Below are 23,819 nucleotides of genomic sequence, written 5' to 3'. Positions count from 1 at the left end.
ATCAAAACTCTTCCAAGTAACTCATGACTGAAGATGAAATCAAAACAAACTGCAGATTACTTAAAATTAACACAAATAAACCTATTTCATATCAAAACATAAGAACACTTTGCCCTATGTATTTATTAAGAACTTTGTTCTATGTATTTATTAAGAACTTTGGAACTCAGCAACTGGAGCCAATGGGTACCTCTAAAGACAAGCATCCAGAAGAGAGGTCAAAGGTGAAGATTTTCATAGTCCTGAATCTGGAACATTTTAACCCCTCTTGGACTCCAAAGGAATTCTAGAACAAAGTTTGCTCTCTCTAGAGATGCTGACCAAAAGAGCTTTGAACATGGGGATACCAGACAAAGCTGATGGAGATGGTGGAGTGCACTATGGAAGAAGATTAGGTCTCTGCATATCGAATGGTAGTCACCAAACAAGACAAGAAAAATAAATTACATACAATATGTTATATATTATAATACATATGTGAATTTTACATTTTATATTTTTTACTAATATGGTTAGAGCATCAACATGCTAAATAATATTTCAATACAGTCATCTTTGGCATTGTGCTGACTCTTAGTCATATAAAATTAGACTTTACATATAGTGTTCATTTTGTCAGTATAAAGGTATTTTTGTTGAGAGAAAATATAACTTTTTAATTTAGCAATTTATTAGCTAGATCTGTAATTTTTAAATATTTAGATTTTGAAATGTGGGCCTCTGTTTGTGTTTTTGTAGCAGGCCTTGCAAATATGAGTGGCAGGCTTGTTTTTCTTATGTTATTTTTCAATCAAAATGTATTCAGAGAAAAGAAAAATACATGTGCTTTACACATGTATTTAAACTGAAGTAAGAACTTTTTTGATCCAGCACCATTACCAGAACACAACTCAGGATGTAAAGCCAGTAACAGATATAATAATGAAAAGAGTAGAAATCAGTACTTCATCTTTACTTTTATTTAAATATCTATTTTTGGAGTTTGTTCATATTGATGAGCTTTATCCTCTAGTTATGAATGCAGGAGGAATATTTTTAACTTAAACATGTATTTCTTCAAAAGAGAATTTATATGAATGAAACTTAATATTGGCAAATGGGCTTTATTCAATATAGATTTCTAAAATGAGATAGTAATGTTATGTATTACTCATAAAAACAATTTTACATCTACAAATAGTGTTTAAAGAAGCTGTTGTTATAATTGCACAGTAATTTTACTGTAATTGTGATATTGGTAACTTTTTAGGAAGCTGAAGGCACGCTATAAAACTGTGTAATGCCCTCTGTGAAAATGTGTGTGGTAGATCCCCTTGATATATAATTAAATGTGTCCATAAAAATAAAATCATAAAAACCTTCCTCTCCTTTAAAATCAGAACAGGCCCATATGTCAGAAGTACAATGCTTTTCTAAGCCACGTGTGGAAATACCATCTGCCCCACAAATTGTTTAACATTTCTTAAGACATCAGAAATTGCTTATGGTAAGGAGTTCAGTACACCAGCACCCATATGCACAGAGAACATTTCAAAAGGTGTAGTGACCAAGCAAATATTATATATGTTCAACAATTCTACTCCTAGAAACTTCAACTAAACTCATAATTTAGGGATGAGACAAATTCAAATCAATTTGTGTATAATTCAACTATTAATGGATACATTAAAAAAAAGACTGGTTTCTTTTCATCATCACTCACTTGAGAAGAAAGAATGTGGCTCAGAATTAAATGACATGATGAATATCAAATGTTAGTTCAGGAATTTGCCTAATCACAGATTCCTTTGTGGAACACAAATATTACAATAGGATTTTGCCCATAATTGGATGGCAATTTTTTAATAGCTACTTCATTAAAAAAACTCTTTTCTTTAAAATGTTTTAGTCAAACTGGAAGCTGCATTGTTCCACTATCTAACTGTAGTATCTCTGTAATAGCATAAAGTCGAGAGAATACAGCACGCCTGGTGCACCTAAACAATAACTTTCTGTTTCTGTATTTATAGAGAGAAAGTCTCTTCAGTAACTCCTTGCTGAAAAACAATTTGAAAGATAAATAATGGTTACCTGTTTTGGGAGAGATGGCTTTCCAGCAATACATTTATATGAAATTCTAGAAAATGAATGTGACCAATTTATAATTATATACATATAGCAATTGGAAAGAACTATGAGTAAAGACACATACAGGGACATATCTCATATTGAAATAGTGAAAAGCAACATGAAGTCCAATGTGAACACATCATACTTCTGGAGAAGCTGATTTAATTTGAATTAACTCTTAATATCTAAAAAGTGTTTGTTCTCTTCCCAACCAGTTTCCTAGAGGCCGCAAAATGATGAGTGCTATGCTCATGTAAATGTGCACACAGTTCATTCTGTCTTCACTAAGTTCATTCTTATATTCCTGTAAATTGCTGGTAGTGTCTTTATTCTTGGTATATTTTAGTTAAGGGAATAACATATAGTTAGAGTTTTATGTGTGCCATTGTTGCAGGTTATAGCACTGTATGTTTAAAAAAAAAAGAAAAAGACAGTGAATATACTTGGATACTTGGATATGTGAACAAATATTTAAACACAGAATGAAAACATCCTTGATTTGAATCTATTTTTTAATGTAACAGAAATAAAATGGACAAATATCACATACAAATGATAGCTCAGGCCACACTCATGATTCTGCCTGAGAAGAGCCTGTGCCTCTGGCACGAAAGATGCAACTACACAGTGAAAGGGCTCGTGGCTGTTAAATTAATACTCTTGCCACAGATAACCTGCGAGACCCAGGAAGAGAGTGAAGCCAGGACAGGACACCACAGTCAATCCTGTGAGCCTTTCTGTGAGAGGAAAATATTGGCAAGAATTTTAGAAATTGTTCAAAATAACTGGGGTTGATAGAAAAAGAAAACCGAGTGAGCTGAGACAATGTAGTATGGTTGAAAGGAAGTATTTGTATGGGGTGTGGAGCATGTATGTGTGTGTTTGGGTCTGTGTCTCTGTTTATGGGCATGGTATGTGAATCCGTCAGATGTGTATTTTCTGTGAATTTTCTACCTTACTGTTAAACACACATTGGGAATTTGTGGCCATGATGCTTTTGGTAATACCAAATTAGTCTTAATGTTTAAGCACATATTTTTGAAGTCATTCATTATGACTACATGCTACCTGGAAATGAATTTCTTTCGAAAGTATTTATAAAGAAAACAGTCAACAAAATCACACATGCTTTCTTCAAACATCTGGAACAAATTTTTTCCTTTCAATTTGTTCCATTTCAGTTAAAAAAAAAATAAACTAAAAGTACTGTGTTCAGGATTTTCTTTTTTAGGGTTGGCATTTTCTTAGAATGGACATGAATATTCTTCAATTAAAGTATGTGCAAAAAAAAAGACCTGAATCAATGCATTTCCAAAGTGAAACTAAAAGAAGAAAAAGAAATAGAATTTTGTGTGGTTATGCAATTTGGAATGCAGGAACTGGATCAGAGTATCCTAACAGAGAAAGAGGTCAGAAAGGCATTCTGGGAAGAAATGGAGACAGACCATGTGGCTGGGCACTGTGTAGAAACTGAGCTAACATAAGGAAGTGCCTGGGGACAGCAGAGGCAAAAAGGAATACAGGGAAAGTAAAATGTCTCATACAATTTTTAAGTCAATATATAAATTTCTCCCCCATTTCCTCTGTGAAACAAGTAACACTTACACACCACTCCGATGCTTTTAGAGTGAACTCACTGGGGGAAACTTAAACTGGTCCTAAATTTGAAATATGAGTTTGTAGAGGATGAAAGGCAGAAAAAGGACAAGCAAATAGCAAATATCTAGAATACATATGTTCTACAATGTTCTTTCCAGGTTTATTGTGGTATAATTGACTTAAAATATTATGTAAGTTTAAGGTATACAATGAGATGATTTATACATGCATATATATATATACACATAGCAAAATGTTACCACAATAAGGTTAGTTAGCACACCCTTCAACTCACAAGACTTCCATTTTGTGATTTCAATTGTTATGGTGGGAACATTTAAGTTTGACTCTCATAGCAACTTTCAAAGATGTTACCAGAAAACTACTAGAGCTCATCAATAAATTTGGTAAAGTTGCAGGATACAAAATTAATAAAGAAATCTCTTGAATTCCCATACACTAACAACAAAAGATCAGAAAGAGTAATTAAGGAAACAATCCCAGTGACCACTGTATCAAAAAGAATAAAATACCTAGGAATAAACCTACCTGAGGAGACAAAAGACCTGTACTCAAAAAACTATAAGATACTGATGAAAGAAATCAAAGATGACACAAACAGATGGAGAGAAATACCATGTTATTGGATTAGAAGAATCAATATTGTCAAAATGACTATACTACCGAAAGCAATCTACAGATTCAATGTAATCCCTATCAAATTACCAATGATATTTTTCATAGGACAAGAACAAATAACTTAAAAATTTGTATGGAAACACAAAAGAACCTGAATAGCCAAAGCAATCTTGAGAAAGAAAAATGGAGCTGGAGGAGTCAGGCACCCTGGCTTCAGACTATACTATAAAGCTACAATCATCAAAACAGTATGGTACTGGCACAAAAAGAGATATATAAATCAATGGACCAGGATAGAAAGCCCAGAAATAAAACCATGCACTTATGGTCAATTAATCTATGAAAAAAGAGGCAAGAATGTACAATGGAGAAAAGACAGTCTCTTCAATAAGTGGTGCTGGGAAAACTGTACAGCTATATGTAAAAGAATGAAATTAGAACACTCCCTGACACCATACACAAAAATAAACTCAAAATGCATTAAAGACCTAAATGAAACACCAGATACTATAAAACTCCTAGAGGAAAACACAGGCAGAACACTCTTTGACATAAATCACAGCAATACTTTTTTGGATCCCTCTCCTAGAGTAATGGAAACAAAACCAAAAATAAACAAATGGGACCAAATTAAACTTAAAAGCTTTTCCACAACAAAGAAAACTATAAACAAAATAAAAGACAACCCACAGAAAGGGAGAAAATATTTGCAAATGATGCTACTGACAAGGGATTAAATTTCAAAATATACAAACAGTTCATACAGCTTAATAAAATTTTTTAAAAATCAAAAAATTGGCAGAAGACCTAAGTAGACAAAGAAGACATACAGATGGCCAACAGGCACATGAAAAGATGCTTAATGTCACTAATTATTAGAGAAATGCAAACTTCTTTATTCATTTTATCTATAGATGTACACCTTAGGTTGTTTCCATCTCTTGGCTATTGTAAATAATGCTGCTATGAATATGGGAGTAAAGATATCTTTTGAGTTAGAGTTTTTATTTTCTTCACATATATTCTCAGAAGTGGAATTGCTGGATAATATGACAATTATATTTTTAATTTTTTGAGGATCATCCATATTGTTTTGCAGTGGCTATATCAATCTATAATCCCACCAAACCCTTTTCTCCTCATCCATACCAGCACTTGTTATCTCTTTTATTTTTTATGATGCCTGTTCTAACAAGTGTGAGGTGATGTCCTATTGTGCTTTTAATATGCATTTCCTTACTTCTAGTAATGGTGAGCATTTTTCTATGTGCCTGCTGGCCTTTCTTATATCTTCTTTGGAGAAATGTCTATTCAGGTTCTTTGCCCATTTTTTAATTGTTTGGTTTATTTGCTACTGATTTGTATGAGTTCTCTATATATTTGGGGTATTATTCTCTAATCAGATATATGGTTTACATATAATTTTTTCCCATTCCATAGGTTGTTTTTTCACTTTGTTGATGATTTGCTGTGCAGAAGCTTTCTAGTTTGAAAACTTCTAGGGAAGTTTTCAACTATAATCTCTTCAAATATTTTCTCAGTCCCTTTCTTTTTCTCTTCTTCTTCTGGGACCCCTATAATTCGAATGTTAGTGCATTTAATGTTGTCCCAGACGTCTCTAAGACTGTCCTCAGTTCTTTTCATTCTTTTTTCTTTATTCTTCTCTACAGTAGGTATTTCCACTATTTTATCTTCTAGGTCACTTATCCGTTCTTCTGCCTCAGTTATTCTGCTATTGATCCCTTCTAGAGTATTTTAAATTTCATTTATTGTGTTGTTCATCATTGCTTGTTTCATCTTTAGTTCTTCTAGGTCCTTGTTAAATGTTTCTTGCATTTTGTCTATTCTATTTCCAAGATTTTGGATCATCTTTACTATCATTATTCTGAATTCTTTTTCAGGTAGACTGCCTATTTCCTCTTCATTTGTTAGGTCTGGTGGGTTTTTATCTTGCTCCTTCACCTGCTGTGTGTTTTTCTTTATTCTTATTTTGCTTATCTTACTGTGTTTGGGGTCTCCTTTTTGCAGGTTGAAGGTTCGTAGTTCCCGTTTTTTTTTGGTGTCTGTCCCCAGTGGCTAAAGTTGGTTCAGTGGGTTGTGTAGGCTTCCTGGTGGAGGGGACTAGTGCCTGTGTTCTGGTGGATGAGGCTGGATCTTGTCTTTCTGGTGGGCAGGTCCACGTCTGGTGGTGTGTTTTGGGGTGTCTGTGGCCTTATTATGATTTTAGGCAGCCTCTCTGCTAATGGGTGGGGTTGTGGTCCTGTCTTGCTAGTTGTTTGGCATAGGGTGTCCAGCACTGTAGCTTGCTGGTCATTGAGTGAAGTTGGGTGTTGGTGTTGAAATGGAGATCTCTGGGAGATTTTTGCCATTTGATATTACATGGAGCTGGGAGGTCTCTTGTGGACCAGTGTCCTGAAGTTGGCTCTCCCATGTCAGAGGCACAGCACTGACTCCTGGCTGCAGCACCAAGAGCCTTTCATCCACACGGCTCAGAATAAAAGGAGAAAAAAAGAAAGAAAGACAGAAAGAAAGACAGAAAGAAAGAAAGAAAGAAAGAAAGAAAGAAAGAAAGAAAGAAAGGAAGGAAGGAAGGAAGGAAGGAAGGAAGGAAGGAAGGAAGGAAAAATAAAATAAAGTAAGGTAAAATAAAATAAAGTTATTAAAATAAAAAATAATTATTAAGAAAAAAATGTTTTTTAAGTTAAAAAATAAAATAAATAAAATGGACAGACAGGACCCTAGGACAAATGGTGAAAGCAAAGCTATATATACAAAATCTCACACATCAAGTTGATTGTGGAGATTTAATCCACTGCTCCTGAGGCTGCTGGGAGAGATTTCCCTTCTCTTCTTTGTTTGCACAGCTCCAGGGCCTCAGCTTTGGATTTGGCCCCGCTTCTGCGTGTAGGTCACCTGAGGGCGCCTGTTCTTTGCTCAGACAGGACGGGGTTAAAGGAGCAGCTGATTCGGGGACTCCGGCTCACTCAGGCCGGGGGCAGGGAGGGGTGCGGATGTGGGGCGAGTCTGCGGCGGCAGAGGCCAGTGGGACGTTGCACCAGCCTGAGGCGCACCGTGCATTCTTCTGGGGAAGTTGTCCCTGGATCACGGGACCCTGGCAGTGGCGGGCTGCACACGCTCCCGGGAGGGGAGGCATGGATAGTGACCTGTGCTCGCACACAGGCTTCTTGGTGGCAGCAGCAGCAGCCTTAGCGTCTCATGCCCGTCTTTGGGGTCTGCGCTGTTAGCCACTGCTCGCGCCCGTCTCTCAAGCTCCTTTAAGCAGCGCTCTTAATCCCCTCTTCTCGCGCACCAGGAAACAAAGAGGGAAGAAAAGGTTTCTTGCCTCTTGGCAGATCCAGACTTTTCCCCGGACTCCCTGCTTGCTAGCCGTGGTGCACTAACCCCCTAAAGGCTGTGTTCATGCTGCCAGTCCTCTCCCTGTGATCCAACCGAAGCCCGAGCCTCAGCTCCCAGCCCCTGCCCACCCCGGCAGGTGAGCAGACAAGCCTCTCGGGCTGGTGAGTGCCGGTCGGCACCGATCCTCTGTGCGGGAATCTCTCCCCTTTGCCCTCAGCACCTCTGTTGCTGTGTTCTCCTCCGCGGCTTCGAAGCTTCCCCCTCCACCACCCGCAGTCTCCGCCCGCAAAGGGGCTTCCTAGTGTGTGGAAACCTTTCCTCCTTCACAGCTCCCTCCCACTGGTGCAGGTCCTGTCCCTATCCTTTTGTCTCTGTTTATTCTTTTTTCTTTTGCCCTACCCAGGTACGTGGGGAGTTTCTTGCCTTTTGGGAGGTCTGAGGTCTTCTGCCAGCGTTCAGTAGGTGTTCTGTAGGAGTTGTTCCACGTGTAGATGTATTTCTGATGTATTTGTGGGGAGGAAGGTGATCTCCGCGTCTTACTCTTCCGCCATCTTCCCCCTCTCGGCTACTGATTTTTGTATCCTGAAAATCTACTGAATTCATTGATTAGATCTAACAGTTTTTTGGTTGAGTCTTTAGGATATTTTTATCTATAAAATCATGCCATCTGCAAATAGAGACTATTCTATTTCTTCCTTTCCAATTCTGATACTTCTTTTATTTTTTTCTTGCCTAATTGCTTTAGCTAGGACTTCCAATATTATGTTGAATAAGAGTGGTGAGAGTGGTTTCCCTACCTTAGTGGAAACATTTTCAACCTTTCACCACTGAGTATGCCGTTAACTGTGGGCCTGTTATAGACAGCTTTTATTATGTTAAGATATGTCCTTTCTATGCCTAACTTGTTAAGAGTTTTTATTGCGACGGGATGTTGAATTTTGTCAAATGCTTTCCCTGTATCTATTAAGATGATCATATAATTTTTGTATCACGTTCAATATCAGGTCAGAGGAGATTGGACATAGACATAGAATGAGAACATTTGTAGTATCTACTCCACATAAAAATATCAGCTGGAGAATGGATAAATAACTTGTGGTATAGTCATATGCTACAATAATATACAGTACTGATATAAATAAATCATGCCTTAACATCAAAGTGGATGAATCTCAGGAACAGAATGGTGAGAGAAAAAAAGCAAGTTAGAAGATACAATATGGGCAGTGTGCAGCTGCGCTAGCTTGAGGGAGTCTGTGGTGGTTGAGGTGGAGACGCATCCCCCTGCCTGGAGCTGCGATAAGCACCCCAGCCGTGCCCCAGGACCTGCAGCTGCCCCCGAGTCAGAGGGCCCAGTCTGCTGTTCAGAGAGCAAAGAAGACAAAAACTCAAGGAGCATCTGTTAAAAAGAAAAACTTTTTGCATACAAACAGGAAAATCAGATATTGTCCAGTGGTAGAGACCAGAGAGTGAAGACATCTGAAGGCCAGATCGAAGAAGAGACAAAAGTTCTGAAACTTAAGGCAAAAGTGGTTGATAAAGAGAATGTCGGTAGACTTACAGGGATCAAGAATAATATAACAATGGAAAAAAACTGTATTCCTTTAAAAGCTTCTAATGAATTAACCAATTCAACTATAGCAATTGATACACCTAATTTTGAGGATAATAATCAAACTCTGCCATTGTTACCAATTAAAGATGACCCCCAAAGTCAACATATGATGTTAAGTCAAGCATTTCACCTTAAAAACAACAGTAAAAAGAAACAAATGACTACAGAAAAACCAAAGCAAGGTGCTAACATGCCCAAATGCCCAAGAAACCTGTGCTTGGATCTTATCATAGCCAAATTGTTCAGTCTAAGATCAATTCCTTTAGAAAACCTCTACAAGTCAAAGATGAGAATTCTGCAACAATGAAGAAACTTTCAGCTACTGTCTCTAAAGCCACAAAGTCTCAGCCTGTACATGCCAGCAGTGTACCAGTGAAAAGTGATAGAGCCTCACATATGACGACTGCCACTAAATTTGTGAGCACTACATCTCAGAGCAGTCAACTTGTACAACCTTCTATTAGCAGTCACCAAAGTAATAACCAGGATGCCATGAAACAAGGCATCAGTCTGCCAGTGTTACAGTTTGGAAAGGGCCTCGAGAGAAAGAATTATTACAGTTAAATACACTTTCGTCTATTATCAAAACTAGTTCTTCTCAGGACATAAAAAGAAATAAGACACTATCAAGAAGCATGACATCTGAAATGGTAGCCAGACCTGCTTTGTCTTCTAATACTAAACTGACAGAAAAGTCAAAAAGCATTGACCACCACAGACATACCATGGTGAAAGCAGCTATTGATAGTAGATGGACTCAGCCCAGAGAAACTGCAGAGGAGAGAAAGGCTCGTCTGAGTGAGTGGAAAGCTGGCAAAGGAAGAGTGATGAAAAGGCCTCCGAGCTCAGTGGTTACTCAGCCTGAGCCCGAAGCACACAATGAAAAACTAGTTGGGTCCTTCTGGACTACCATGGCAGAAGAAGATGAACAACGATTGTTTACTGGAAAAGTAAACAAGACATTTTCTGAATGCCTACACCTGATTAATGAGGGATGTCCAAAAGAAGAAGTATTGGTTACACTGAATGACCTGATTAAAAATATTCCAGATGCCAAAAAACATGTTAAATATTGGATATGCCTTGCGCATATTGAACCACTTACAAGTCTACTGAAAATATTTTTGCAATCTATGAGAAGGCCATTCTGGCAGGAGCTCAGCCTACTGAAGATATGCGACATGCCATTGTTGACATTCTGACAATGAAGAGTCAAGAAAAAGTTAAATTTGGAGAAAATATTTAGGAGGCTTGTGCAACCAAGGAACAAATCCAAGAAGACACCATTGATGATATAAGTGTTAATCTGGGGTCAGAAAAACCAGAAATAGAAAATAAGCATCTTAGGAATGTGGTATTTCAAGGTTGTGAAAAAGAGCAAGATGACAAAACAAAAGATCCAACCAGTGATATTAAAACCCCCAATACAGAAACTAGGGCAGGTTGCTTAATTAAATATAATGTGTCTACTTCTCCATACTTGCAAAGTGTGAAAAAAAGATGCAGTTTAACAAAACCAATTCTGCATTTAAAGAGCTAAAGATTCTCACACCAGTTAGACATTCACAATGTCTTCAAGAGAAGACTTCTAAATTGCCAGATATGTTAAAAGACCATTATCCTTGTGTGTCTTCACTGGAACAGTTAACAGAGTTGGGAAGTGAAACTGACGCTTTTGTGTGCCGCATGTACTCAGAGAAGTGAAGCTCTGATAGGAGTGGGGCTGTATTATTCCGAGGGCGTTTGGTTGGTTGGTTTGTTGTGTCTTTGCATGTCCCTTAGGTCAGGAGTTGCCGAGTACCTAAGTATTCACAGCAGTCAGCACTCTTACTAATGTCCACTCTAAAGCAGGTGTTGCCTTCTGTGAGTCGGAAAGCTAATCCTACCTTGTCAATCTCAATAGACTGACTTTTTCTCTAACACAGGTAAATTTTGTGAAGACAGAGTTAGCTTGTTTTGTCACCCAATTCTAGTAGCCCAGACTGCTGTGGGCTCCTGTGTCCCTGGGACTCTGCCCCTGGTTCTTCACTGTCAGTCTCCAGCAAAGCCAGTGAGTCTGCATCTGTGGTCTCTTGGCCTCTTTTTTATTGTAGCCAAGGTCCCCGAGAGGGATAGTTAACTAAATACTCCATTTCTAAGAGAAGATACTTTGTTGGAAGAAAGAAAAGGTGCCAAACCTAGGGGGCATTCAGAACTTTAAATCTGAGTTCCTTTCTTTAGGTCCTTTTCTAACTTGACTATCTAAAATGTTAAAAATTTTAACTTCCATTGCTTCGCTTGATATAGTTTATAGACTAATAGAAGGGAGTTAGAGAAGGAATATATAATATTTCATAAATGTCATCCTAGTTTAGGTAGTATTTCTAAAATAACTAATACTTAAACTTGATCTCTTCCTTGTAATATAAAAACTTCATCATGTTTCCTAAAACATGATAGTCATACACAGTAAGTAGGTCTCTGCTCGCCACAATAAATACCACCAGTAAAATTGTTTTGTTAAGTCTCTGAACTAATACTTAAATGGCATACATCCTTTACCAACTCTACAGTTTCAAGTAAGGATTTAGTCATTGTAAAAGATTAGATAGTTTTAAAACTGAATAATATGAATGTGGTTGAAAATCACATACTTATTTATGTTCACTAATTCCATTTGTATAATAGTGCCAATCTTTGTTCTATTTATTGTCTTATGTTCTAGAGAGTAGGGTTTTTATTCCTTTTAAACTGTGTACCTAATACGTATACAATAAACGAAAAGATCTATATAACAATAAAAAAAAGAAGATACAACATGATTCCATTTTTGTGAACTTCAAAACCGTGCAAAACCAAAGAATATTCTGTTTAGATGTACAACCCTATGTGGTAAATGTTTCAAAAAGTATTAGTTAATACACTTAGTGATTTTTTTTCACTGTGAGTAGAGGAGAAGGATGGGATCTGGAATGAACCCTCAGAAACCTCAACGTTTTGGATTATTTTCTGTGTTTTTTTTTTCCTTAAGGTAGATAGTGAATAAAAGGGTGTTTGTATTTTTATTCTTTATACTGAATCATATGTTATAAATACTATTTTGTATTTCAACTTTCATACTAGCAATTTTGAAAAAAGAAAAAATTAAGGATAATCATAACTAGAAAATAATTAATATGTAGATTTTAAAAAAATCATTGGAGAAGGGAGGAAGGTCAAAAGAAGAACTCAATCCAAATTCAAGAAAAGGAAAGCTAAAGGATGAATAGATAAATAAGATCTCAGCAAGTAGAAAAGGAAAACATACAAAGTTCCCTTTGGAGAAGGGAACAGCTGCCAGGGAATGGCAAGGAAACTGGTGGCTTTACTGTGAAACTGAGAAAGCCAAAGATGTGAGACAAGCCTGAAAATAGAGATAGTAACCCGAAAGGACTTCAGTGCTCAGTGGATAAGTTTGTGAGGTTTGTTTTTGTTTTCTTTTGTTTTATGTATAAGAAACATTGGAAGTCTGTTAAGATTTTTAAAATAGTATATCCTCAATATATTATGTTTGAAAGCCAATTGGTTGTCCTGTGGAAGAAGAATTGGAAAGAGAAGTTCAGAAACAGGAAGAACTGTGAGGGACTCAAAAGCATTGTGACTTGACTTACTTTTCACATTTAATGCAAGCACTGTTTTCTAGCATTTATGCTTAGACCTTCTGCAGAAAATGCACTTCTGCAATGTGACTTGCTCAATACCCTGGGCTCTATGGCTCGAGGCATTTCCTCTGCATTTGAAATTCTTGCAGTCTAAATGTTTACTGTAGTAAACATTGTTGGTTTCTTTCCTCAGAAAATACAGAGGAAAAAGCTAAGATGGAGAAACAAACAAACAAAAAAATCAGGTAAGAAAGAAGAAGAGTGAGTGATAGATAGCCCAGTATGGAGGGCAAGAACAGGAGGGGACTGGGAACTACAAAACATAGCTCAGAGAGGCTGGCTGGCCTTAAGTAAAGCACTTAACCTCTGCTCCCTTCAGTTTCTTCACCTGTAAAAAGAGAAGTTCAGCTAGATGACCCAAAATCCCTCCAGAAAAATAAATGGATGATTTATTCTGTAATAGCATGATTCTATTACATCATATGATTCTACTGAAAAGGTCCAAATTCATTCTTGAAGAGCTTTCCTTGTGTTTAAGATATTAAAGCAAGTATTAAAATAATGCTAAAAATATATTATATGATTATATGTCTGAATTTCAACTTTAGCTTCATAGTTTTATATTTTTCAGGGGTTTAATTTGGATCTAGGAACAAAATGAAACATTAATAACTGCCACAGCCTCCTGGCAAGTTATTATTTTGTGATAGAGAGCAAGAGGAGGAATGCAATGATCTGCTCAGCACTGCTCATCATCACATGTTTTCGAGACCAGAATTCAATGATATTTTTTTCCCTTTGCTGCATTAAAATGATGGCATTTTTCTTAAAACATACAGGGCTTTTAATTCTGTAAAGATTGGCCTATTTAAGGTGCCAACTATTTCAAAAAGAACAGTCATTTTAAAAAGCAGCAGAGCAACTGGAAGATTTTATGAATAAAAAAATACAAATGAATCAAAATGAATACCATTAATAAAATGGTAATGGAAAGAATTAGTATTATAGTCATCACAATTATAAAGGCTTGTGGAGTAAGAAAGCTATACTTGGGAAGTATCTATTAAATTAATTTATTTTTATCTTTTCTTTTCAACTCAAAAGCAGAAAAATATTTGTCAATTGGCCTAGTGTGTTTTTGTTTTTATATTTTGTGTGTCCTTACTGTAGTAAAGTCTTCTTTTGTACTGTGTATTGTTAATAAAATTAAAACTTAAAATTGCTTTTAATTGAAATTGTAATTGCTTATAATTGCAAAAAAACCTTAAAATTACAAAATAAAATTTAATTGCTAATAAAGTAAAAATGGCAAGTGTGATTTAAAATAGCTAATATTTGAGGTAGCTTATGTGTGTCAGACATTTAGGTACATTATTCTCTCCTTGAACAAACTCTAGCTAGGCTCCTCTAACCCCTTTCTCAACTAGACCTCAACCTTGATCTATAAAGACTTGAATACCAGCATAGTTTCTAACAGCTGAAGGCCACATCCTTAGGATGATCCTGGTTCCACTAATAGTTCATGCCTGCCAAAACTCAAAGCTGCCAACAGAATTTAGTTTGTTCCAGCCAATACCTGAAGATAGGGCCCCTGTCTCCCAGTCTCCATGGGAGGATAGGAGCCTAACTTCTATAAACTCTAGTTAGCAAAACCGTATAGGTTTCATATAGACCAACCCCCGCTTCCTGCTTCTTGTAATTTTACACTTCCCTGGCTCTACTGAACCCTGCCCACCTCCTTCCTTATTCCCTCATTCTCCCTTTAGAATGCTGGGTCACCTCTGTACAAATCAAAGTTGAGTTCAATTCACACTAGTCTTTTTTCCGTATTTCCCTATTGCTGATTAAAATCTGTCCTTACCACTTTAGTATCTAACATTTTATATTTTTGACCCTAATAAATTCTTAGGGCCAAAAATAAACAAATTAGAAGAAATTAGGCCAGAAAAGTAACTTACCTGGCAAGACAACGTAATTAGTAAGCGATAACACCGTAATTTCAATCCAGCCCTGTTTGATAATCACTGTTAATTACCTTGCTTCTCATTTGGACAAATATAGTCAACTTTTCTTAAAAATTGAGAATAAATCTTATATTGAAGGTTAATCAACTATATAATACTTAAAGTATGAGATATAGGCTTTTGAAAGTCCATTGCCATTAGAATTCACAATTGAGGAAGCTACCTTCTGTTAAAAATTGCATTAAAATAATTAATTCATAAAGGAAACTATAAAAGCCTAAAAATAGATCTATGTAAGATAAAAAAGACAATATGTTAAATAAAAAGAATATTGACATGTTTTATTTCTGGATTTATTAATGGAATTGATAATTATAGGAAATGTTTCTTTATAAAAGTTCAGCTAGATGTTTACAAATTCCTTCAGCAGAAGCTACAAACAGAAAGAATATAGGCTTGAGAATCAGAGAGACTGAAGTTCTAATCATAGTCCTGCATTTACTGATTATGTAACTTGAGCAAATTACTTAATTCTCTGAGCCTCAGTTTCTTCAGCTACATAATAAAGACAACATTGTGGTAGACAGAATTCTAAGATGGTCTCCAAGATTTCTGGTTCATTCTGTACATGCCCTATATGGTTTTGTGGTTGAATGTGCATGAGACCTATAAACACGATGCATTCCCATAGTTAGGTTCCATTATATGGTAAAATGATCATATTTTGGGCTTCCCTGGTGGCGCAGTGGTTGAGAGTCCACCTGCCGATGCAGGGGACACGGGTTTGTGCCCCGGTGCAGGAAGATCCCACATGCCGCAGAGCGGCTGGGCCCGTGAGCCATGGCCGCTGAGCCTGCGTGTCCGGAGCCTGTGCTCTGCAACGGGAAAGGCCACAACAGTGAGAGGCCCGCACACTGAAAAAAAAAAAAAAAAAAAAACAGATCATATTTTACAGATGTAATTAAGTGCCCTAATCAGCTGATTTTTATTTAAGCAAAGGGGATATTATCCTAAGTAAGCAGGCAAGCTCTTAAAAGAGGGTATAGATGTCAGAGAGATGTACTTCTGTTGGCTTTGAAAAAGTAAATTGCTATGTTGTGCAAGGATAATAAGTAGGTGACCTCTTGGAGTTGACTGCAACTTCCAGCTGTCAGCCAGGAAGAAAATGAGAACCTCACCCGTACAACCACAAGGAAATGAATTCTGCCAATATCTGACTCATCTTGTAAGAGGAACTCTAGCTTCTAAAGAGATCACATCAGCGGCTGACAACTTGATTTTAGCCCCGTGATACTATAAACACAAGACCCATCTAACTCATACCCATTGCCCTTTGCATTGCTGAATCACTCCTCTGGTATAAACGCAATTCCAGGTTATAAAGCATGAATTTTTTTAAAATGTCTCAGCTAGTAAGGGTGGAAGCAGTGTGGCAGAGGTCCGAGCTGGGCTGCACTCCCCCCACCCCAGGCTACCACGATGGAACTCAGCGTTGAGTACCTCCCGGAGAAGCTGCAGTGGGACCTGGAGGTGGAGCACATGGAAGTGGAGGACACAACTCCCACGTTGCATGTCCAGCTTCCGAGTCCTCGTGGTGTCAGCCAAGTTCGAGAGGAAGCCACTGCTTCAGAGATACTAGCTTGTGAACACTTGCCTAGCAGAAGAGCTCCTGCACATCCATGCCTTTGAGCAGAAAACCCTGACCCCAGAGCAGTGGGCCCATGAGCAGCAGAAATAAGGGACCCAGACCAGCACACCTATTAAATTATGAATCAGGCCCCCCAAAATATAAATAAAGTAAAATAAAATAAAATGCTTCAGCTATTTCTCTTATAACAGAGGCAAGAAGGAAATAATAAGGTACCACTTGACTCACTATCACTTCCTTTATTATTTTCAAGACTATTTGGGGAAAAATAAACCTTCACAATTGCTCTAAATTCCTCATTTTCTCTTTTTTCTCTACTCCAAATTTTCAAATCCAGTTCCTAAATATGGGATAAAGGCTCCTATACAGTAATCTTTTTTCTAAAACTGTAGTCACTGGGTGCGTCATCTTTGTTGTAAGGCAGCTATTTCAGTTCGAGTCTCTCAGTTACAAGTTAAAGGATATTTGACTAAGGTGGTTTAAGCAAGAATCATATTTCTTTATTCCGTATAAAAAAAAGAAGTCCACAATAAACTTTGGTTTAGTGGTTGAACAACTGGAACCTAGATTCTTTCCAGTTTCTATTTTACCATTATCAGGTGTTAGTGATGGGTTTTCTGAGCAAAGCATAGCTGGTGTAGTACCAACTATCATATTCTTAACAGCACACCAAGCAGGAAGGAAGTAGATGATGCCATATAGGGCCTTTACCTTATACCATCCTTTCTTTTATTCATAAGATAAACCTTAACAAAAAGCACTCCAGTGAGACTCCTTTTTAGCTACCATGGGCTTCCATGACTGTTAGCAAAGGATCGTGGAATTGCTATGGTTGGCACAGACCAATACAGCTCATTCCCTGGTGATGGACACATCACCATCCAAACACACTAAGAAGTCTCTTAACACAAAAAGCCAGAGAAATGGCTAACAGATAGCCTAGCAATGATGACTACCTTACTAGGGATCTTTTCTCAATATTGTGCAAGATGCTGCTGCTTTTGGTGACCATTTGTCTTACACTAGGGCTTGGGGCAAATTCCATAAATCCTACAGTATGGATTAAGAAATGACTTAACTGGGAAAAGGGGAAATGTACAAAGCTATAGAGCTTATAAGAGAAGGTAATCATCCTCCATCTTCCAATTATTCCACAAAGAACAGTGCTGGGGCCTGGGAGATTTGCTGGAACAAAGTGTGTGTTTCTATTTCAGTGAAGGGACCCCAATCCTCCAATACTTTTCATTCTTGCTTATCAGTTAAAGGATACACAAACTGCACGGACACCAAGATTTTAGTGCTTGGTTTTTATAGGAGCTTTATGGGAATGATAGCTGACTAACACCTGAAAACAATGGGTTCTATAAGAAGTTGCAATCTTCTTGCAAAGAAATGAAGGTTACTATTACCATGGAAACTTTTGGATACAGCCCTTCCACTAGAAAGCGTTGAGTGGACTTGTTCCAGCTGGCTTATTTCCCCAGCAATCCAGAAAAACATAATCATTTTCAGAGAAGTCTTCCCCATGGTCTCATCAAGTAAAAATGTTCCATCTTGCGAATTAGCCTGTCCACATGCTGAATAGGAAAAGAGTGATATTATTTGTCATTCCTTCATTCTAATCTATTCCCTGTTTGACTTTGGCATCCAAATTGAAGTTTATCATTCTCCTTGGAGGCATGTCAAATTGCTCTATTTTAAAATTTTGTTCTGGCATTGCATAATAAGCTCTGTGAAGATAGAAAAGTTGAATTTTTTTTTTATCACCATTGACGTCTCTAAGAACAGGGGAAGTGAGAACCACCCAATGCAATCCTAATTTCTACTTGGGTCCATTCAGATACAACCTACCATTTTCCCACTAAGGTTAAATCAATAAAAAGAGATTTATCATGTCTTCTTATCCCTTATTCACAGATTTCCAAGTATATGGGAGCCTTACAAAGACAGTTTTAGCTCCTCCCTCAATGGGCCCTCCCTTCAATTTATCAACTGGCAGAAATCATTAATTTGATCCACCTCAAAGTTTCACTTGTTGGTGACTACTGATACAGGGGGTGATTTTCTCAAGTCACAATTAGTGCTGGTAGTTTCAAACATTGGCGACAGTGCTGTGTCTGGATCACCCCTAAGCTCCTCAAGCATTGTAAGTACTGTGAGTATGGATGGTGATCCCAGCTCCTGAGATGCCAATGGCCACATTGTAGCTATACATGCAAGGTTCAGGTACTGATTTCTACACAAAAGCCAGTGACTCCACTTGCTACTGAACTTCCCCACACAAATTCTACAAATTCACTGATGCCTTAAACTCTAAGTCTCTTTAGTTCTTGCTCTTCTTTTTTCCTACAATTCTACTGCCTTATGATTTTGTCATGTTGGGCAGGAAGCTAATGTGAGAGAAATTACTTTACTATAATTGTAATACTTTCTCTATATCACTGACCTGTCTGCTTCAGTTAGCTGGCCTTATAATTAATTCTTTATTAGAAGTCTCCTCATTCTCCCACATAAATTGATAAATACCTGCCCTAAACCATTAGTTTTCCAGACATGCCTGAATGCTGGGATGAATACAGCATAGGCTCAAGCTAGTGACCTCCCCCCACTTCCTCCAACTTCCAACATTGGAATCTTAAATATTTATGCCTTTCCAATATTTGCTATTTTTCATCTGTTTCCCTACGTAGGTTGTCAGTAAATTTCCTTAAAAGTAAATAAGCCCAAGTGACTATTTCTAACAACATCAATCAAAGAATAAATTTACTACTCTCCCATATGTATTTCTGCATTGCTCAAAGGTTTTTGAAGAGTACACTGTATTTCTATACTTTTAAAAAATATAAAAAATAAACAAAAGCTCAAAGATAGAATAGTTAGAAATAGGGAGGAAATGTATCTTCAGAAGATAGGCAGATTGATGACAGATACTGAGTGAAAAGAAAGGAGGCTGAACTTTGGAACTGAATATGGCAATCCCTATGGATCTGAGCAGAAGTCTGCAGTGATTGACGGAAATGAGCCTGCACCTTCCCCCACATCTCCTTCCCCCCACCCATAACCTCTTCACACTCTTTTCAGATCAAAATCCCTATATTCTGCATCTAGAAAGGATTAATTATTTCGTTCTTTTCTGTTTAAACAAAAGGCCTGCATCTGTGTGAACCCTGAAACCATATTTACAATGAAGAGAATGTAGTGCTCCAACCTCCTATGAGATTGTCCTTTAATATCTCCTTCTGGAACAATATGTTCAGGGAGCAGCAAGATTAACATATAAAAAAACACAGAATGGCAAGATGACCTGAGTTTTCTGCCCTTCCCTGAAATCCTATTTGCCTTAGGCAACTTTTAAAACATTAAGAAAGTAAATGAGGAAAGAGTAAACGTAAATTGGAGGAAAAATCACAACATGCTAGAGCTAAAAGCAATCTTAGCAGTTGAAGTAGATGGCATTAATGTCCTCAGTTCTTTACCCTGCCCTCATCCACATCCCTCACATATGACCTGGCAGTACCTTCTCCCAGGAAAGAGACAGAAGATACTTCCCTACCCCTTGCTTTTGGGTTTGCCACATGATCTGCTTGGGTTAATGGAATGTTAATAGAAAATAGTTTGTGCTATTGTGCCTGCTCTCCTTCACATCTGTCAGAGCAGGAGAGTAAGCCTGGGCTAGCTGAGGAGAAGGATTAGAGACCTACAGGGCTGAGCCAGCCAGGGATGTACCCAGCCAAGAACAGGAGACCCTCAGGTGACCTACAGATCTGTGAACCAGGTAAATGCCTATTGCTGTGGGATACTGAGACTATGTGGTTGATTGTGCCATATATTAGTTGATACCATACCCAACAACTTCAACTCCTTCAATTTATAGAGGAGAAAACCAGACCCCAAAAGTGGAAGCAGATGGATAGTAGTGGAAACAGGGCTGGAAATTAGGCCCTGAAACAACCTTGAAGATCTGAATATTTACTCAAGGTTCAGATATGAACTTGCCACATGGACACTGGAAAGCCAATTAGTTTCTCTGAATCTCAGTGCTTTGTTTGAAAATGAAGGCAACATGTATCCTAAATAAAAACTGGAAATTGTCTGGTCTAAATAAGGTATTTGATGTGAAGACACTTTGTGAAAAAGAGAGAAAGAAGCTCAAGTGGTTAGTGCTTAATGAATGCCAAGTGCATGATGTAACCTTTGCTTATATGATGTCATTTTATCTCACTTTATCTTTTAAATACCTACCTATTGGGACTTCCCTGGTGGTGCAGTGGTTAAGAATCCACCTGCCAATGCAGGGGACACAGGTTTGATCCCTGGTCCAGGAAGATCCCACATGCCATGGAGCAACTAAGCCTGTGTGCCTAGACTACTGAGCCTGCGCTCTAGAGCTGGCGAGCCACAACTACTGAACCTGCATGTCACAACTACTGAAGCCTGCGCACCTAGAGCCCATGCTCCGCAATGAGAAGCCACCGTAATGAGAAGCTCACGCACCACAATGAAGAGTAGCCCCTGCTCGCCGCAACTAGCAAAAGCCCGTGCACAGCAATGAAGACCCAACACAGCCAAAAATAAATAAATTAATTAATTAAAAAAAAATAAAAACCCTACCTATTAATAAGGTAGGTGTGCACTTACTTGTTGAAAAACAGGTGATTACTGTGTGCTTATAGAGCCAGGTCTTATATATATTTCATGAATAAACAAATTCAGGCTGAGGGAACTTAAGTAACTTACCAAAATAACCTCAAAGAACTTGGCATGTTTTTATTAGTCAGTAGGGACTCTGCTGATTGTAGCTCAGGAAAACTTTTAACTACTGAAAAATAACTTTCTGCTACTGGTCACCCAGAAACATGTTACAAAGTTATTCAAATTACAGTATTTGCTTTTAGAGCTTTGATATGAAAATTTTATTAGAAACACCTTTGTTTTTACTAACCAAATGTCATGATATATTTGACATGCCACCTGCCATTAACAGTCACCCTAGTCTCTAATTACAACAACATTCCATCTGCTCTGGAAGATGACTACCAAGGCCTTGTCACTGGCCACTGGTCCCTGGTGGTCTAGTGGCTAGGATTCAGTGCTCTCACTGTTGCGGCCTGACTTCAATCTCTGGCCAGGAACCGAAATCCTGCTTCAAGCGGCTGCAGGCCAAGACGACCTGAGACCATACCCATTTGCATTTTGTAAACTCTATGAAGTACGTGCTTATCCCCTGCCTGTATTTCAAACAACACGTAACAGTCACTGTGCCAGATTTAAACCATAATTTACAGTCACCAATACAAAAGTGCTCCTGAAAAACAAATCATATTTTTCAGCATAACTGAGGTATAATTGAGAGATGAAACTGTAAGATATTTCAAGTGTATAATGGGATGATTTGAAAAAAAATATTTCCTTTAAATGGAACCCATTTATGGGTAGGAAAGTATTTATTATGTTTAATCTCCACCCAAATCAACTTCCATTTTATTTGAGGTTAAGGAACATAAAAAGTAAAGCATGGGCTTTTATATCTTCTAAGTGGGTTTCTACTTAAAGATAATAAAAGATAGCATCTACACCAAAACACCTTGTTCAGTCAGTATTTATGTCAATATGTATATGGTGGCACAATATTTTGAAATATCAGCAGAAGTTTCCATCTTTTAAGCTTTTTCTTTCTTTTTCTTTTGTAAGACTGTGGCCTTTTCACCATTCATGCACACATTGTGAGACATTCATTGCTCAATGAAAATAATTTTACAGCAAAAAAAGCCACTTGGGATTCTAAAGGCAAAAACCTGAGTCTGAATGGATTTGAAAACAGAGAGTTAGAGATAGATTTCCTACCATGACACCATGACAGCCAAAGATTCTCCTGAGTTGATGGTGGCAGGCAGGGGACAGGAAGGGCAGTAAAGAGCCCAAATGGAGAGGAAATAGGGAATAAGTAGAACTTACAGTTCCCTAAGAAAAGTGAGTCCTGGTCTCTGGCCACAGTAAGCTAAATAATTGAAATCCAGATTGTCTGCGGATGGTTATAGATGCACCTAGAGATCATTAAATCTATTTCTAGTTACCATTAAAGGCAGGTGGGAAGGCAGCAAAGTATTCTAAGGAGCCTCTATTCCCGAGGCCAGCATGATATTGAGATCTACTTAGGTGAAACCTGAAGAAAGAAGCACACTAAGGCTTGGCTGTTAGCCTGCACTGCTCCAGAAATAGTTCTTAGCCACAGAGACCACAGCAAATAAAAAAGGAGAGGACACGGGGTAGAAAGTGAAAGGTTTTCAGTTCTAAGGTTCTTGGAAACTTGTCTGCAATCCACAGAGACCCACCTTGGTGTTGGGGTGGGTGGAGGGATAATTTAATGAGAAAGGAAGAAGCAGGCATTAATCATCAAATATTAAAAGAGAGATTTGCATTTTAAAGTGATACGTAGGGCAGCAAGCACAGAACTGAAATAGGTGAAAGCACTATAGGCTGGTCTGTGTTATGCCTCCTTTGAGGGTGACTTGGAGACTCAAAAGTGCCTGACAATCGGGAATGTGATGGTTATTTATGCTAATTCTTGGCAAGAGCTCAGAGTTCACTGCCCCAGAGAAGCTGCTGAATAAATACAGTTCCTTGCCTCTCATAAAGCACAGCTGTGTGAGATAACCTGCAGAACCTGATAAAAGTTTAGGGAACTAAAAGGGAACAACTTTCTATTTTTCAATCTGCCCTTTGATAATACTGTTTTTATATTTAAAAAAGAATCTACTGACTAAGCACATTTTAAATGATGCCAATAAGCAGAGAGCAGACAGCAGAAGCAAGAAGAACTACAATCCCGCAGGATGTGGAATGAAAACCACATTCACAGAAAGACAGACATAATGAAAAGGCAGAGGATTATGTACCAGATGAAGGAACAAGATAAAACCCCAGAAAAACAACTAAATTAAGTGGAGATAGGCAACCTTCCAGAAAAAGAATTCAGAATAATGATAGTGAAGATGATCCAGGACCTTGGAAAAAGAATGGAGGTAAAGATCAAGAAGATGCAAGAAATGATTAATAAAGACCTAGAAGAATTAAAGAACAAACAAACAGACATGAACAATACAAAAAATGAGATGAAAAATACACTTGAAGGAATCAAAAGTAGAAAAAAATGAGGCAGAAGAACGGATGAGTGACCTGGAAGACAGAATGGTGGAATTCACTGCCGTGCAACACAATAAAGATAAAAGAATGAAAAGAAATGAAGAAAGCCTAAGAGACCTCTGGGA

The 23,819-nt window shown here is 37.8% G+C and overlaps 1 pseudogene; it reads left to right on the top strand.

The window, feature by feature from the left end:
* The first annotated feature begins 337 nt into the window (after window positions 1-337).
* On the top strand, window positions 338-11,023 carry LOC137221000 (cytoskeleton-associated protein 2 pseudogene; annotated as a pseudogene).
* The last annotated feature ends 12,796 nt before the right edge of the window (window positions 11,024-23,819 follow it).

Source organism: Pseudorca crassidens, chromosome 3, assembly GCF_039906515.1.
Source record: "Pseudorca crassidens isolate mPseCra1 chromosome 3, mPseCra1.hap1, whole genome shotgun sequence".
Lineage (NCBI taxonomy): Eukaryota > Metazoa > Chordata > Mammalia > Artiodactyla > Delphinidae > Pseudorca > Pseudorca crassidens.
This window is presented reverse-complemented; position numbering and strand designations above follow the sequence as displayed.